The sequence below is a fragment of the Chenopodium album genome, chromosome 15 (genome assembly GCF_948465745.1).
Source record: "Chenopodium album chromosome 15, dcCheAlbu1.1, whole genome shotgun sequence".
NCBI classification, from domain to species: domain Eukaryota; kingdom Viridiplantae; phylum Streptophyta; class Magnoliopsida; order Caryophyllales; family Amaranthaceae; genus Chenopodium; species Chenopodium album.
In genome coordinates this window covers 8419761-8431071 of record NC_137848.1, presented here as the reverse complement: position 1 = coordinate 8431071, position 11311 = coordinate 8419761, and positions in this window count along the sequence as shown.

Below are 11311 nucleotides of genomic sequence, written 5' to 3'. Positions count from 1 at the left end.
ACATTATGTTAGTCATATTTCAAACAACTACTGCATGGAGTAAAATTTTTAGATAACATCAAATTATCAGTTGTGCACTCGTGCATACGTTCCTAACAAAGATAAATTAATAAATAACCCAGTTTTTGGAATTTGCATGAGCTAATGTTTAATTATTATGAACTCTTATTAATTGCTCGATATATATATAAACAAATTAGAGAAATTTACGTTACAAAAGTTGATAATATTGCTAGTGATGGTGTTAGACTGTTAGTGTTCTGCCTCGCTCCCGCTACGCCTCATGCCCATGTCTTACATACTACGTATAAAATCATTTGCAGTGGCTGATATGTGATAGACAAATTAAGATTACCATTAGTGAGATATCATCTAGTCAATAGAGAATATCATTAGTCGATATAGGATATCATCCACCCAGAAGAGGATATAAATTATTGGAGGATATAAATTATTTGATGGAGGATATATATAACTTGTTTGAAGATATGTATAATTTGTTTGATGATATGTATAACAATGGCAGAACCTCTATTGAAGATCTCGTACTAAAGGTCACGGATATAACATAACTTGCTCATTTCTCAACTAAAATACATGCATATGCTATCAAAATGCTTACAATTCAACATACAATCATATGGGACAATCAATTTCAACAAATATGCATCACATAATAAAGCCCCAATTCGATTTTTTGAGCATTTTTTCAAAAAATCTGATAATTTTAAGCAATTAAACTTTCTCTCTCTTCCACCATGGATGACCCCACTCCTCTCCTTCGCCATAACCACCACCAACTTGTCATCAGGTGAAAACTTGTTCTTCATCGCAAGAAGATGACGATGATACCTTCTTGATGGACGAAACATTGGGTGCGACTAATACTTTGGCCTTGTTTGGTAATTGGCTTTTAGTTGGCTTTTTGGTTGGCTTTTGGCTTTTGGCTTTTTCTTTTGGTCAAACAGCCAAAATACTTGTTTGGTAAATGGCTTTTCAGCTAGGTGAAAAAGCCGGCTTTTCCGCCAAAAACAAAAAGCTAGTGTTACTAGCTTTTTGGTTTTGGTTTTTCATTAAACAAATTACTTTTTATCCTTAATTAATAATTAATAATTAATAATTAATAATTAATAATTAATAATTAATAATTAATAATTAATAATTAATAATTAATAATTAATAATTAATAATTAATAATTAATAATTAATAATTAATAATTAATAATTAATAATTAATAATTAATAATTAATAATTAATAATTAATAATTAATAATTAATAATTAATAATTAATAATTAATAATTAATAATTAATAATTAATAATTAATAATTAATAATTAATAATTAATAATTAATAATTAATAATTAATAATTAATAATTAATAATTAATAATTAATAATTAATAATTAATAATTAATAATTAATAATTAATAATTAATAATTAATAATTAATAATTAATAATTAATAATTAATAATTAATAATTAATAATTAATAATTAATAATTAATAATTAATAATTAATAATTAATAATTAATAATTAATAATTAATAATTAATAATTAATAATTAATAATTAATAATTAATAATTAATAATTAATAATTAATAATTAATAATTAATAATTAATAATTAATAATTAATAATTAATAATTAATAATTAATAATTAATAATTAATAATTAATAATTAATAATTAATAATTAATAATTAATAATTAATAATTAATAATTAATAATTAATAATTAATAATTAATAATTAATAATTAATAATTAATAATTAATAATTAATAATTAATAATTAATAATTAATAATTAATAATTAATAATTAATAGTTAATAATTAATAATTAATAATTAATAGTAAATAGTTAATAATTAATAGTTAATAATTAATAATTAATAATTAATATTTAATAATTAATAATTAATAATTAATAATTAATAATATATAATTAGTAATTAATAATTATCAATCAATAATTAGTAATTAATAATTAATAATTAATAATTATCAACTAATAATTAGTAATTAATAATTGGTAATTAATTAATAATTAATTATTAATTTGTAATTAGTAATTGATAATTGATAATTAATAATCAGTAATTAATAATTAATAATTATTAATCTATAATTAATAATTAATAATCAGTAATTAATAATTAATTATTAATAATTAGTAATTAGTAATTAATAATAAGTAATCAGTAATTAATCATTAGTAATTAATAATTTATAAATAGTAATTAATAATCAATAATCAATAGTTAATAATTTATAATTAGTAATTCATAATCAATACTTATTAATTAATAATTTATAATTAGTAATTAGTAATAAAAAATTAGTAATTAATAATTTATAATTAGTAATTAATAATCTATTATTAGTAATTAATAATTAATAATTATTATTTAATAATTAGTAAATTAGTAGTTATAAGTACTTAAAAATTAATAGTTAGTACTCCGTAATTAGTAATTATTAGTACTTAATTATTAATAACTAGTAATTAACAATTGTTAGTAATATGTAATTAATATTAAGTGCTTAATAATTAGTAATTAGTACTTAATAACTAGTAGTTTATAATTAATAATAAGTAATTATAAATTAGTAGTTAATATTTTGTATTAGTAATTAATAATTAATAATACTGAGAATAAATGTATAAGAATACATAATAATGCCCTTTAAGGTTGTTTTGCATAGTTACAGCCAATATCTAACAGCTGATTTTACCAAACATGTTTACATACAATAAATAGTCAAACAGCCACTACAAACAGCCAATACTAACAGCCAGTCAAACAAGCCAAGTTAAACAGCCAGCAGCCAACAGCCAACAGCCAATTGCCAAACAAGGCCTTTGTGTTATTTATTTCGTAGTATTTTTAGCTCCTATATTGTACTCCATATGACAAAATATTAAACATAGTACAATATTCCGTACTTGCATGAAAAGCTAAAGATACAATAAAGACAACGTAGGACATCAAAAAATCAAGTAAACATATGGAGTTATGAGTTCTATTACTATTTTATTTCAATCGCAAGATCTCATTAATTGAAAATGGATTGAACTTCTCTAAGATGAAATATGTAGCCATGTAGGCAATGTATTTACTAGTGGGGATAATTACTTTTCTCATATTATTACAGGTAGAATGAATAGTAAAGTAATAACATGAAGTAGGAACTTGGAAGTACTTCAATATAGAGCTCGATCACTGTGCATAAATAAAAATGACGTAATCGATATTAGGCCAATTCAATTATCGATCAAATGTTACTACTCCATCTATGTTTAAATAAGTGTTACAGTTTACCAAACACGCATGTCAAGACACGATTTTGACTATAAATTTATCTAGTTATATAATGTTAGTAAAATTATATAAAAATTGATATTATGAAATTATGTATTATAATGAATCCAACAATATATTATACAATAACATTTGTTTATTATATATTACTAATTAACCAAGTCAAAATTATTATGTGAATAGTGAAAAAAATCAAAGTGTAACACTTATTAAAACACGGAGGGAGTAATAATCTTTGTAATACTATGAAGCTCGCTAATTTATAGAGCTTTGGTTTGGCGTCAAATTCATGATTTTGTTACATAAAGAGCTATTTGAGCATCCTGGAATTAATGGTCAGCTGCTCAATTGACCTGCTGCTTAATTGGGTTCATATATATATATATATATATAATGGCAGTCAGAAACAACCTAACTTGCTTTTGGTGTTGGAATGAATCAATTAAATTGAATTTCAGACTGCATGCACTTTAACATTGACATATATAATGAGTAATGACCAAAACTATTTGACATAATATGATCCACTAGAGGTCATACTTTTACACACTTAAATTATACTCCGTATTAGGTCATTTCAAAAATTGTGTACTAGTTTTAGACCTTACTCGGTAATAGCTAGTGAGTGTTAGTTAGGACAATTATTGCACACTTTTATTGACATAAGTAGGATCTACTTGTTAGAATTATGGTTTTTGGAAGAATTGATTTTTCTTAGCTAAGATATACGGAGTACTCTTAATATAAGTTGTGACCTTGAAATTAAAAAATGCATGTTTGACAAATTAGTTACCGCTCATGTCATTGTATCGGATAAGTGGCATCTACATATAAACCTTTAAGGTAGTAAATAAAAATGATCAAACCACAATCTCTATCTTTTTAAAAGTTTAAATAAATGCTTATGAATAGTCTTATACCAATTATATTCCTAAAAATGTCTATTTATTTATATACCCTCACTTATGCATGCGAACCATATGTATGGTATTTTTATGTTTTTTTTACCGGTGTAGTTTTCTTGGCTTTTCTTCCTTATCTTTTAAACAGTTTGATATAACTCTTATAATTAGTATTTAGACAATTATATATACCCTTTAAAATACCAAGCTGAAAGAGATTTCTGGACATGACTAGGTATTGCGCATTTTTTATTTTGGTTAAAGAGAGAAAATAAATGCATTAGCAGCCTACCCTAGTTGTTGGATAAATATAACGAAAAATAATTTTTAAATTTCTATAACCAAAATTAAAGTTAGTTGATGATAGGCCAAGTAAATTATAACGAAAAACAATCTTTAAATTTTGGAAAATTTGTTAGAAACAACCTTTTAAAGTGTTCACTTTATTTAAAACAATCTTTTAAATATTTTTTTACAAATTCAGACCACATTATAATTTTTTTTTATCAAAGACAACCTAATGCTAGTTTTCGGCATTGACTCTATTTTTCCGATGTTGACAACGAGTGTATGAGACATGTGACCTCATATATTGCTAATTACACCCCTTTCCCTCCAATTCACTCATACTAAATCCCCTCCTCTCTCAAAGTAATTTGTCACTTTGAAGGGTTTTAATAGGAGTTAATTGGAGGGGAAAGGGGTATAATTAGCAATATATGAAGTCACGTGCCTCACACACTCGTGGTCAACATCGGAAAAATAGAGTCAACGCCGAAAACTAGCATTAGGTTGTCTTTGGTAAAAAAAATTTATAATGTGGTCTGAAGTTGCAAAAAAAAATTTAAAAGGTTGTTTTTAATAAAATAGACACTTTAAAAGGTTGTTTTTGACAAATTTTCCTTAAATTTTTATATGTTCTTTTATTGTAGATACACAATATTATAGGTTGGTTTGTTATTCAAAGGAACAATAAAATTATACTTATGTTCATTTACTTTTCCAATAAGAAGTCATAACCTTGTAGGTTCAACTGTTTGAGTCTTGACTTGACCCTATTTTATTTGAGAGGAGGAAGTCGATGAATGTTTAAAGTGTCACATACATACATGTCATGTTAACGACTTAACGTTAAGTAGATAGATCTATATCAAGAAGGCATTTGTTCACTATAGTTTTTGGAATATAGTATATGTATAGATTATTAATCCAATCCCTATAACCGCGTTAATTAGTAAATGCTAATTTCCTCCTCAATCGGACTATGTTTGATGTCATGAAACACATGTACTAGCTTAAGACTACTTAAGAAAGCTGAAATTTTATTTCTACACTTTTTTTTAAAAAAAAAAAAATTACAAGGTCCCTCTTAATTATTTAAGAGGCCGTCATTTTATTGCTAATAAAATTATTACGTACCAAAAAGGTACGTATAAATGAATTGTCATCAAGAAATTAAAAAAATAAATAATTTAAACTACAAAATGTTGCACTCTATACATTAATGCACATTTATCATAATCCTAGTTTATGTGTATGTTGTGTTAGCTATCTATTTTTGTAATTACATGAAATAATGGGTGCATGCAATGGCATGCAGATGATACAAGGCCACTTAAAACTAGCTAGCAGTGGCCTCCCTTGCCTCCAGGGATGTACGAGCATGGAGAGCTTCCTGAGTGTGGCGACGCCCCTTTTGGAAGCAACTGGAAGAACAACGACGACATCATATCACTCTTCGCCAACCATTCCTCACCGCGAAAGTGTCTAATGGCAACTACACCATGAATATTTGCCACAAGAACACATAAAATGCAACTTATAACGAACAAAGATCTCATGCTTAATTTCAAACCCATGATCGACTTATAATATAAAAGAGTATGAGACGTATTACTAATTTAAAGAGTTGTTAATAAACGTAAATAAAGCTTTTTGGTAAGAACTTAATTACTAGATCTGTTTATGGTTGTATGTTGTTGGATGTGCTACTTAGAAATGATATGATACAAATGAGGTATGATGGTATATATATATACGATGATAATTTTAGTTAACGTGATCAATGAACAAATTTAACGCTGTTTTAGTTGTGTGTATTATTCAACGTTTTATTTCAAAGGACTTGGGCAAGAAGGATTCTTTGTTTGACTCAGCTATTGGTCAACCACTTTGAACTGGTTACTACTCCATCTCCTATTGATAATCAAATCTTTTACTAATGAAAATCCCTGTCCATAAACAAACACTGTTTAAATACTAATTTAATTTTTAATCGGTAAAATTTATTAAATTTCAAAGAACAAATACAATAGAAAATCAATAAAGATAATTTTAGTTCAAAAAAAAAGTGAAAATTAAAGAACTTAACCTAAAACTACTAATAAAACGAAAATAATTTTATTTAATTATATAGGAATACCAAATACAGATTAACTAATTATTGTATATGTAAATGGTCAATTATTATTTATTTTTTATGCTTTGATCAAAAAGTATATATATGCTGCCTAGCCTCTTATGTAGGAGTACTTTGCATCGAATTAAGTTTGTTTAACATTACATAAAAGCAGCGAGCTGAATTATTGGTAGTTCTAATTAATTGATATTTCATCACCTTTCAAAAAGTCAGCATTAACATTACATAAAAGCAGCGAGCTGAATTATTGGTAGTTCTAATTAATTGATATTTCATCACCTTTCAAAAAGTCAGCATTCCCTAATCAAATTAAAAGAAAATCCTGCTAGTGCAAAATAAAAGAAAGTCAATTCATTCTATACATATCAAGTATCTTTTTCTTTCTTTTTTACTCTTTTTCCTTTTTTTTTTTTTTTTTTTTTGACATTGACATATCAATTATCAACGTATGAAAGGTATGGTTATAAAGTGGCCTAATGTCGTTCTTAGCTTGAGATAAATCGTATGACAAAGTCGTTCTTAGATTGAGATAAATCGTATGACAAATTGACAGCTTTGCTAGGCAACTTATTTCAGCACTTTAGATATGATTAAAATTAATTATTTTGACGAGTACCTAATATAAATAGAATTAGAGGTGATGAAATGGACTTTGGTTATGTTGCTAAATCAATATTGTTAATAGCAATAAAAGTATTAGGATCATAACATTAGAATGATCGATGTGTTTAAAAAATATTAATGACATGTGATTGTTAGGATATATTTTGAATAAATTAAAGAGATGTCATGATTATTGATGAATAATAATTGTAATATATTTCCTCCATCTCTTATTTTTTGTCCCATTGTAAATATATGGGTCAAACTTATAAAACTTTGACCATAAATTCTCGCTGAACTATAAGTGATAATATATTCATGTGGGATATTGTTATAATCGTTTCATTGCATATTTTATTAATATCAATATTTATAATTCTTATGCGTATTGAAATTGAGATAAATACATTTGAACACGTGTTTTGGAGATCGTAAAAAGTCAAATGGGGCAAAAAATAAAGGACAGAGGGAATACTTGGTATAAAAATTGGTTCCCTCAAATTTTGCTTGACTTATTTGATAAGGAAATAAATATAATGTTGAGGATGACTTATGTGCAAAATAATAATAAAATAGTTTAGTAATGAACGAAGGGAATAAAATGGTGTGTTGGTGAGTAGAATATTGCGTCCTTGGCTTTGACAATTGAAGCAAAGTCGTCAAAAGGCATAGTCAATTTATTTCTAAGGTCGTTACATGCAGGCTTGAGCGTACACATCTTAAGTTTTGGGAGCAAACTAACCATATGGCTTAGTCAAGTCATAGATTACGTGAAGACTCCTACTCTTGGTTTTGCTGTACTCCACGATTAATGCATTTACTCAATAAAATAGATTGTGTTTGTCTAGGATTTACTACCGTAACGGTGTATTTGTGTAAGTGTTTGGTAAGTGATACGGAGTAATGAGATGTATGTATTTTTTCGTAATCTTACACAAATATGTATTTATCTTGTAAGATTCTATTATTAAATACTCGTCATAATCAATACCACTTCCCTAATATAATGCTTGTATGTGATACGAGTAATGAGCAATGATAAATATTTATGTAACGTAACAAGTTAATTACTACAAAGAATGATATGGGACTACAATATAATATCACTCATATTTATATTGAAGGAGATACAGAGTAATTTGACAGTTATTAATATTTTACATGGTAATTATAATTGTCCATGGAAGCTCCAACTGCTGATGGATGATGTTAAGAACATTTTGGAGTTTTCTCGGCCTTCAAGTCTCAACATATCTATCGTAAGGGAAATCAGACAACATATTTTTTTTTCCTTTCTAGGGTATTCAACTCCGAGGCACCAAGATATTAATCCTTTTATGGATAGCAAATTTTCTTATTTTATATTACTTGATAGATTAGGGCACGGTCTTGTGAGAAGACGTTCCTAATCAAATCCTTGTATTTTACTTCTGAAAACAAATGAGACTACATGTCAATTTGTGACCTGGTTGACCCTATTCCAAACCTAAGTTAATGAGAGAGAACTCAAACCCGATCCAAATGACTCAAAATTAACCCTATTCAACCCAATTACCATATTTAGTAATTATTGAAACCACTTGAATCAAACCACCTGAATTCGACCCTTGATTGACAGATCTATGAGGTGCTTAACAGTGGAAAATTGAAGAAATAATGTTGATCCAAAAAGCAGATTGAAAGTGAAAAGGTGTAAGCAGCCCATAATATTGTGGGCTTGATTGGCCCATATATAATATGAGCATGAGTATAAATTAAAAAAAAAAAAAAAAAAAAAAGGGTTAGAAAGAGAATGGAAAAAGGGGTAGGATCAATGAATCATAGGGTTGACAGCAGTAGCCGCCAAGCATTTGTAAAACCCTAAAATAAAGATCTTTAAATACCTCATTCTGTCACAGTCATTTCAATTTGGAGTAAAAACCAAACAAAGATCGATTCAAATTCATCTGTTTAGACAGAGAAACCACGGTTGAGTTTCAGAGGAATTCTCTCTCATTCTTAACCGTGTTTCTCTGCCTAATCTGATGGACTTTGGATCTAATTCCACATATCCCTCAAATCTTTTTCTTTTAAAAAAAAAAAAAAAATTAATTCTAAACTAACTTTTTTTTTTTTTTTTGTGCAGAGGAATTCAACTTTGGTTTTGAATGATTCAGAATATGTCCCTGAGATTGTTGATATATTAGTATTTGATCTGATTCGTCCAAACATATTGTAATGGCCCATTTTGAATTAAAATTTGAAATTAATTATCAGTTGCATAATTGTTAGTCTCAATCTTAATTTCTGGATGCTATGCTTATCTGATTACGGAGTATATCTTTCTCTGAAACCCTTAATTTTAATTTTTGATCCAATTCCAGTATTCCACTAGATACCTGGGACATATTTATCGAACTAATTTACGTTTTTCATCAAACTAATTAAGAAGCATTCTTGGAAGTATATTTTCACATATCTTCAAGAGGAAAATTAATTTAATAAGATTATGAAATATTTATATGTGCACCAAAGGTTTCCGAGTGTATATAAAAGGTGTTAATTGCAGCCGTATGATCACTAAGCACGGAGCACCCAGTATCAGTCTTTCTCATGAAATAACTCAGTCTAATTTATTCTATCTTTTTTACGGTTGATGGAAAATCATCTTCTAATTATCTGACTTGTATTATGGAGTTTATAAAAGTTGTTTGGATGAAAACAAATCTTCCGTCTTGTGAAATCTTTAATTATCTTTCCGTGCACTGTCTGAAGTGTCTATAGGACTATAGCCAATTCGATTATGAAATATATCTTTATAAACGAAACATAGTGGGGTTAATAGTTTAATAAAAAGTAATGAAGGAGGGGATCATGATAAAAGAGAGATATAATATTTAAATGTACTCCCTCCGTTTCATAATGTTAGTCCCATTTAGGTATATCGATGAAAATCTTTGATCGCAAATGTTTTGGGTGTTTTCGTCCCTTGGGAGAGTTACAACTCGAAGACTGGTCCTGCTGGCTCTGTACCTGCAAAAACAACGAAGACACCGGTTGAGTGGTGCTCCGCCTCCAACGCTCAAGTTAGTAACTTGAAAGAGAGTAAAAAGTGCGGAAATTTAGGTGGGGATCTGCTTGGATTCCAAGCTCAGGGGTTCTCTGATGAGAGAGAAAGTAGGATGTAATAAATGATAGTAAATTTCTGAATGTCCCCCAATTTTTGGGAATATCTCCCTATTTATAGGGTCATTGGGAAAAGTGCCCCTCCCTAGGTCATTCTGACCTAGGACTGATGGGCTGCGCCGCCAAATAGCGGATTTTGGGGAATTGGGCCCTTGAAGGCCGCAATTCTACGAGAATATCTGGAGAGGCCACGTGTCAGCTGGAGATTGGCCAAGGATGACCTGCCAGCCTTTGACACGTGGCACTTCCTCATTGGTCCATTTGTCTAGGGTAAAAATTCCCTAAACATTTGCCCCTCACAAGTGGCACGTGGCAGGCCACGTGGCGCCTGTGACACGTGTCAGCCCGTGAAATGTGAACAGTAAAAACGGCTATATTTTGACGGAGGTGACGGGAATTTGCACCGTTTCACCCCCTATAAATAGGGATTTACCCCCCCTCTCTCCTCTTCACTTTTTACATTTGCTTGACTTTTTAGAGAGAGAAAGAGAGTTTTCTAGAGAGAGGGGTGCTCTGATCCCGGTTGCGTTTAAGCAAGTTCCAGATTTCCGTGTGCTCTTTCGAAGTCACCCGGCCACCGGTTACTCTTTGCCGTTTTCAAATTTTCAGAACTCAAAGCAAGGTAACTCATCCGTTTCCTTCTTTAAGTTTTCTTCTTTTTCTTTTTCTTTAGCCTGTATACACTCGTTTCCGGCTGTATACTTTGATTTTTCAAAAAATAAAATGAACTCTCCATTTGCACACACGACACTGCCCAGGACGCTCAGCCGGTCACCAGGGACGGCTGAGTCTAGAACCGGGGGTACCCTGTCTGGAGTTTCTGGAGTGCTTTGCTCATCTCCGGCTTCTTCCCTCTCTGTGTCTGTGCAGGACACAATGGCTAGAACAAAA